Source organism: Mya arenaria, chromosome 16 (assembly GCF_026914265.1).
Source record: "Mya arenaria isolate MELC-2E11 chromosome 16, ASM2691426v1".
Classification (NCBI taxonomy): Eukaryota; Metazoa; Mollusca; class Bivalvia; order Myida; family Myidae; genus Mya; species Mya arenaria.
In genome coordinates, this window is record NC_069137.1 from 45645963 (window position 1) to 45654446 (window position 8484).

Sequence of the window (8484 nt, forward strand, 5' to 3'; positions counted from 1 at the left end):
TAGATGCATATGCATAAAGTTCATAAAAATATACCCTTTCTTGAAATAATCTTCTAATATTATATTGATTTTCTTACAATTACTCACTAATATGCTTTGTAAATACAGCCCGAGGGGATCGTATGCATAATGCATCTTAGTGACAATTTTTAAATTAGTGAAAAATAGCCTTTTTGTTGAATTGAAAGAAAACACACAATATTTGTACATGAAAATATGAAAATAAGCAAGAAAATGGTTTAAACAATATAATGTATATGAATAAATTTCATGTAAAGTAGAGTGTGTTTTAAATAATCGTTGTCAAATACTACGAAATGTTCACTAACTTCGAAATATTCACAAATTTGCTTGATCAATGCGGCCCCAGGCCCTAATGTTTCGAAACTTCTTAAGTCCCTTATATCTAAGAATGTATATTGGCATATTGATATAAGCCATTTTAATCCTGTTAAGCTTAAGAAGTTTCATGAAATTGGGGCGGTCTTCATTTCTTTAATTTTAATGGCGGAATTACTTAAATTCTCATATAATTTGTATTAAGACTTGGGTTCTATAAAAGTGCTGCATTGCCATTGCCTTTGAAACCAGCAGGTGACCAACTTACAGAGCAGTGCATCTGTATCGTCCCATCGAGGCGTCGGTACATTCACATTTATAGTCGCACCCGTCCCTCCACGTCTGGCTCTGCGTATACACGTTGTTCTTGTAGTAACAGCCGGTCGTCTGATCTGTAAGACCACAGGCAAACTCAAAATACAAACTACACAGGGTGTGTGTAAGCTTATTTATTCTCACACTTGGGCAAGGCCCATTCGGCGAGTGCTCCGATAAGATTGTTAGTCATATTAGGTTTTTGGAGCAAAGTGCACTGACAGAATGTAGCCCTGGTTCTTTAACGTGCACCAGTGTATGACCTCCATTGAATGTCCCTGGCGGAAGACGATTAGAAATATTCTTAGTGGTGCGGCGGGGAATCGAACCTACGACCTCTGGATTGACAGTCAAGTGTGTTACAACTAGACCCCGGATCCGCCACAAACCGTAATGTTCTACATACGTGCAATAAACACTATCAATAAAATGCAAGATTTAAATATAAAGTAAATGCGAAAGATAATGTTATGACAAAACTACACAGCTTTTAAAGGTATTACGGAGTGATTCTTCTTTTCCGTGCAAAATCGTTCAAACTGCATAAAGGAAAAAATAATAAGGATCGATGCTTATATTTACATTTCCCCTTTTCACAAATTTATCATTTTATTTTTCCGCGATTTAATTACAATAAAGGAAAGAATACTTTCGAGAGTGTTTTTAATTCGTGTTTTACATATGCATGCCCAGGTCAGTAAGAGGTCACGAAGGGTCGAACGGATCATGCAAAAAGAGCGCAAAATTTATCGTTCAAAAAATCGACTGCGAATGTAGATATTTTCCTATATATGGTGCTCATAGTACAAAAGTAATAGTACGTATCCAAATTCCGGTAATGTTGCAACACGTACCGGTCATGGTGCCTGTCCCTGTGCCCGTGGCTCCCGTGCAGTCCGGTACACCGCAACACTGTTCAGCAACCGTCCTCAATACGCAGCCCGCCGCCAAATTATACGTGGGACACCTGATTGTGATAAAGCATGTCAATATTGGGGTTTAAAAAGTCATTGGCTTAATTGTACATACAAGACGAAACATGTTTTGTCCGTCTGCCAAATTGCATTAACATATAAACATATTTAAGAAGCATGAACAAAACTTGCTTTAAAATCTCCTTAGTAATAACTACCAAGCCCTCACGGTTACTAACGCAATTGAATTTCACCAACTACCATTTATTATGCCAATATTGTAATCTGATTCTATTGGAGCAACCTAGCCTGAACCACATCAAACAGGAACTTGTTTTAGGAATCCCTATTCAAGACAAGCCCCTCCCGATGACCCAGCCTGTACAGGTAATACATTACCTATTCAAGACAGGCCTCTCCCGATGGCTCAGCCTGTACATAATACATTCTATTCAAGACAGACCTCTCCCGATGGCTCAGCCTGTACAGGTAATACATTCCCTATTCAAGACAGGCCTCTCCCGATGGCTCAGCCTGTACAGGTAATACATTCCCTATTCAAGACAGGCCTCTCCCGATGGCTCAGCCTGTACAGGTAATACATTCCCTTTTCAAGACAGACCTCTCCCTAACGACTCTTCAGCCTGTGCTAGTTATATATCATGTATCATATACTTACCATATACATCTCCTATTTAAGACAAGCCGCTCCCGAATGGGACAAATTAAAAAGAACCTATCCCTTGGTTTTCTCTTACCTATCTCCACACCTGTAGAAGCCCGTCTGTCCGTTTTCACATGTACAGTTGTAGTCACAGCCGTCATACCAATGGTCACCAGCTCCGTAATACCGACCCTTATATACGCAACCGCCACCTGAAAATACAACAAAACACTGCTGACTCTGTCCAAATGTCATTAAAATCAGATCCCAAGTAATCGTTTTACGGCGGCAATGGCCTCCAAAACCATGTTCTCTGATCGCATACTGCGTAGTGAAATAAAGCGAACATCACGATATGATTTTAAAGAGATTGATTTTGTCTAAGAATATCATTGAATGACCTCGGGCGAATAACTGCAATGGTGAATATATTGTCGCTTTAACAATTACTCTCAATGAACAGTCAGAAATTTTGACTGCTTTTGTAATACTTTAGATATAGTTTATGTTTTAGAATCATAACGTTAGAATGTATAAAATGTCAGGAAGTTTCAGACTTATTGATATAAGAAGTCTATTTAAATAAAGGAGGAGTTTAAAATACTCACTGTATCCCACATATCCCGAGCCAGTGCCGGTGCCGGTTCCCGTTCCAGTCCCAGTGCCCGGTGCCGCGGTACCGGATCCGGTTATTACACCACCAGAACCCGTCGCTGAAACAGCGGTTACAACAAATGTTTTGTCAATTACTTTACATCATATGCAGAGAACAGAATATAACACATTTTCTTAACTTAAAACACCTCTTAAGTTCTTAACGACGACGCCAACGACGGGCGACGGACAATGACTAATTGTCTACAGTAACAGTGGGTGTTTGGAAGATGGTTCTCATGAGGTCTTAAAGCAAGTGTATGTACAAACAGGTACCAATTACCTGGACAGAGGTTACAGTAGTGTGCGCAGTTGTCACGTGCCCATTGCTCGTACAATCCCGTGCACGCATCTTGAGTGTAGGCAGCGCAGTTGGATAGCTTGTCCATACAGCTACCAGACCCAGTTCCTAAGAAGAGTAAGATTACAGTTCCAAGTTAATTTGCAATATCGGCAATACATAAGCCTTTGGCCATAAACATACACATAGGATGAAATGTACACAAATTGAAAAGGTGACAAATACAAAATAAACTAACAAAAAACATTTCACACGTACATAGTATATACACAATAACAATTTACTTGATTGTAATATCTAACTATGAAGCAACTGCGTCAATACTGGCAGAACGTCGTTGAAAAGCATTGTAAATGTATTAAGATACATGTCTTATATTGTTTGTGCTTTTGAGGATATTAAAACCCTAAATTTATTCAAGGTATTCCACAAATTGAAAACATTGAATTGTAGACGTAAGTCATAAAAAAGGACAAGCAAGCAAAAAATAAAATTCAGATTGTACCTTCCAACTTCAATTTCAAGAATGTGAGAACATAGTCGCAACCCCGTTAATGCAATTCTATATTTCTATGAAATCGAGATTCTTTTCAAATTCAAAATTTAACTTGAGTTGTTTATAATAATTTAACTTCGGTAGTGAATGAATGGTGTCAGTCCAGTGTTTTACATATTGATCGTGGCGGCGTTGTCTTAACGATATAAAACAACAATTTGATATATGATCAGAAGACCAAACATAACTAAAACCGAGGGTGTCTAACACATTCTTCATATATTTAGACCAGTTATCCTTAGCATTGCAGTAAACAAAACTAACATCATTAACTTTTCACAATATATATTATTTATAAGCGAGGTTGGGGAAGATTTGATATTGCACCAAACTTTAAGTGCTCTGAATCGTCCTTGCTCTCTTAGTAGAGCAGCATTAGAAGTTTGAGAGCGAACTCCAAGAATGTTTTTACAATATTTAAGGTGGAGTTTATCCACCTATTTCATGTCATATATACCCCAAACCTCACAACCATACATAAGAATAGGAGCAATCATAGAGTCGAACAATAAGAGTTTAGTCTAAACGTCGTGTTTAACTCTACCAAAAAATGATACAATGTGATTATATGCTTTCAAAGCTTGATCTTTCAGCGCTTTAACTGCATTTACAAAAAGTTCCATTGTAATTGAATTTAATACCCAAATAACAGAAGATATCCATTGTTTCGACAACATTATTATCAATGGACCAAACAAAGCGATTCAATGTTTTTCATTTTTCAAAAATACATATTTTAGTTTTTTAGATTAATTTTCAAGACCCAACTTGCATAAATATCTATGTATTGCATCAAGTTGTGCTTGAAGACTATTAGGGTCAGTTGTGAACAGAGCAATGTCGTCAGCAATTAGTAACGTGTATAGAAACAGCTTAATTATATCGTTCTGGGTTAGATTTTCAAAATCTAAATACTCCCGAATGTCATTAATAAACAAAATAAATAAAAGAGGAGAAAGAGGTTCCCCTTGTTTCACTCCAATAAATATATCGAACAGTTCTGAATATAACATATGTTTAACACACGCCTCAACATTTGCATATAGGGACATAAGCATGGTTATCATTTAACTACTTGTACCAGACGGAACTAATTTAATCCGCAAAGCATCGTGTATAACAGTGTCAAAAGCATTTTCATAATCAATAAAAGCACAGTACAATTTCTGTTTTGCGCTGAAACCTTCTAAATAATAGTATGAAGTAAAGGATTTTCACCAAGCATGTTCTTATTAAATGCATTTTTATACATTCATACTTTGTCTGCTGCATCTTTAATTTCCTTTACATGTGTCCCTTCACTTTACAATTTCTAGTCCTCTGCATCCTCGGTACCCGATCCATCCATAATAGATAGACCTTAAGCTGCCAGTTGACCCTGCTCCCCAGCCCCGGGGGCAATTATGAAGGATATAATTTTCCCAAAGCTTAAGCAAAACGCCACAAAATGAGATATGTTTACGCTCTGAGGGAGGGGGCATAAGTGAGCAACGGACATTTAAACTACGTTACCCTACGGTTTTTTTATAATTTTATCACCACTTTTTCTTCCATGTATAATGATGGTTTTCAATGAGATAAAATAAGTTGGTAAATGATCCATCTTAAGTTCTATGAAGGGTTTTTAAATAATTCAGACTGCACGAATTGGTGTATATTTCGTGACTTTTTAAATGTAATATAAAAACAACGTTTTTACAAAAATGATAGGTTACACAGAGTGCTTAAACAAATAAAGTTATGTCATTTCGCTTGATAAAAAGGTATGTCATATTCAAAATACGTATTACACAATTTCATCAAAATTTCCTTAAACTTCCTTATGATTGCACAGATAATGCGTGTGTTATCTACGTAGCTTACAATTGTATTTTGCACAACAACGATTCATCCTGATAAAGCACTAATACTTTTTACAAATTAAACACTGTAGTTATACACTGTTTTATTCCTAATTTAAACCACTAGTATAACTTACGTAACCATGATTTTGTTACTAAAACAAAAGTGTTGAATGTTAAAAATTATGTAAAAAACGGGTTAGATCAAATAGAATAGCAAACTATTAAATGTAAAAACACAATTACATAAAATATATGTATTTGTTCAACAGAAATTGTAAAATGGCATATAAAAGAGATATATTTTATTCATACTCAATACAGCGTCCATATTTATTACTACAATTTACAGATGCAATGTTATATCCGTTTAATATGTAATTGTGATATTTCTATTCCATTAACATAAAACATTTAGGAGTGTTGTGTTATCTAGTCAGCATGTCAAGTGATGTGAAAGAAATTTGAAGTAACGTATTTAATATGAAAATTGGTGTTTTTTGTCGTATGTCTTTAAATTTTAGAGTCGCTCATTTTTTGCAACTAAAACTTGCATAATATAATATAACATGATAAGAAAAGTGTTAAGTCAATAAATTTTGTCCTTTTAACATTAAAGTTGTTTGTAAAGTTGTTTTTTTTACAAAGTAATGTATTCTACATGCACATTTATCACAATATGTGATTGGTTTTCTTTATTATTTGTGCACTTTGCTTTTATGCCATGAACAAGGAGCATTGTATAGATAGCATTGCAAAGTGACATCAAATGCTCACTGCAGGCCTTATTTGTAAAATATGTATAAACAGGTAGTTTTCTTTTCTTATGATGTGACGTATTACACGTAAATTTATTACAGTGAAACCATACTTGAGTTTATGTCTTAATGTTGAATTAGTCTTCTCCGAAAAATCGATGCAGATTATTTTGTAGTTTTTTGTTCATCATAAAAAATTGCAAGTTTGGAAGTAACGTAAATAACAGTTTTTTCAGACATGAAAAAAATTCGCTGAAAAAAATTATGATGTTTTATTACGTCATGTATAATTAAATTAAAACAGTTTTCTATACTTTTTCTTTTATATTTTTTTACAAGTAAACATTATGTTCAAAAGCTGATAATTATTTAGTAACGATTTTTTAACATGGTGCTTTAGTTTCCAGACGCCCCAACGGCCAAGGCGTAAACATGTCTTAAAATGTTTATATGATGATACACTTTCATAAAATCATGTTCTACAAAATTGCCCTTGGTGGGAAGCAAAACAAGTTTCCCTTATAATCTAATACAACTCCATTGGATACAATACTCTGCAGAGTCATAGAAATAGCAGAGCGCGGAATTCGACAATGTTTTATTGATAATTCCAAGGAACTATCGTGTAAAATGTCCCAACAACCATTTGGTACGCTCCAAATCCCTTGTATCATTACCTGTGATAGTGCCAGTTCCTGTACCGGTACCAGTTCCCGTACCTGTACCAGTGCTAGTTCCCGTACCAGTACCAGTGCCAGTTCCCGTACCAGTACCAGTGCCTGTTCCAAAAATCAAATAAGTATAGTCTATATATTCATTATATCCTTTTTAACAACAAAATATGTGGAACGACAGCGTTTTGGTATATAGTCAAACATACATACAGATAATTCTGAATAAATCATCAATCCCGGCCTTTATCCATAAGCAAGCTGGTCGTCCTCGGCTTAAAGATTTACATTCGGAACTCCTCGGCCATTTTTTTCAAAAACAACCTCGGATGTATATGGACGGTTTACATACTTAAAAAGTGGTACGTTTAAGTCCGCTGCAAATAGATCGCGTAGTAATCTTATTTAGTAGTTAAAATTTATGGCTTAACTCTTGGGAATCGTAATTATGTTTGCAATAATACACTTCACTGGCAATCAATTTAAACTGAGAGCAATGAATACAACTCTTAAACACTACATTTAATTAATGCTTTTATTAAAAAAAATACGGACTACTTCAGCAGATGTACCGGCATACATCCGAGGTTGTTTTTGAAAAAATGGCCGAGGAGTTCCGAATGAAAGATTTAAGGCAAAGCCCGATCTAAACCTAAGATAAGCAAACGCACATATCAATAATAAAAGCCTTGCAAACTATGAACATGCCTTACCAGTGATTATCCCCGTCCCTGCTCCTATGGACATCAAGTTCATCTCGTTATTAACTTTCAAAACGATTATGCATTACTTTGGTTTACAACTGTTTTCAAATCGGAATCATAGGGGCAAGGTGCGATTTTGACAACCCCCTATGACCATGCCCCCATTGTTTTGAAACAATCCAAGGCTTATAGGTAATGCTGGGAGAATTGTTACTAATGATCAATTACAAATCAAAGATTATAGAATAAAATTTAAAAAAAATGTACAAAGATCTCCCATCATTATCAATAAGCTTGGGATTAATTCAGAACAGTGGGGTGCGTGGTCATAGGTTTGTGTCAAAACAACGCACCCTGTCCCTGTCATCGGAATTGATTATTCATATCATTAGTTTTAACTTTTAAAATAAAAAAAAAAAGTTTACTTTAACCTACAATCTGACTAAAACCTTATCTGAATATACTCTCTGTATCATTCGGAACTCCTCGGCCATTTTTATCGAAAACAACCTCGGATGTATTTGGGCGGTTTACATACTCAAAAAGTGGTACGTTAATATCCGCTGCAAGTAGATCGCGTAGTAATTTTATCTAGCAGTTAAACTTTCTGACTTAACTCTTGGGAATCTTAATTATGTTTTCAATAATACACTTCACTGACAATCAATTTAAACTTACTGGTGTTAAAAGGTGAAAAATACAATGAACGATGAATACAACTTATTTATCTAAAATATGTCAAACTCGAATAAATGTTTAATAGTAAA

At 35.2% G+C, this 8484-nt stretch overlaps 2 long non-coding RNA genes across 2 annotated transcripts; both read right to left on the reverse strand.

Moving 5' to 3' along the window:
* Positions 1–1507: 1507 nt before the first annotated feature.
* LOC128221291 (uncharacterized) lies at positions 1508–2948 on the reverse strand. Its single transcript, XR_008258944.1, has 3 exons — positions 2841–2948; positions 2327–2444; positions 1508–1621 (listed from the first exon to the last, which is right to left on the reverse strand). It is a non-coding gene; the product is annotated as an uncharacterized LOC128221291 (long non-coding RNA).
* A 318-nt stretch (positions 2949–3266) lies between these two features.
* LOC128221298 (uncharacterized) lies at positions 3267–7748 on the reverse strand. Its single transcript, XR_008258951.1, has 3 exons — positions 7727–7748; positions 7020–7121; positions 3267–3295 (listed from the first exon to the last, which is right to left on the reverse strand). It is a non-coding gene; the product is annotated as an uncharacterized LOC128221298 (long non-coding RNA).
* Positions 7749–8484: the final 736 nt, after the last annotated feature.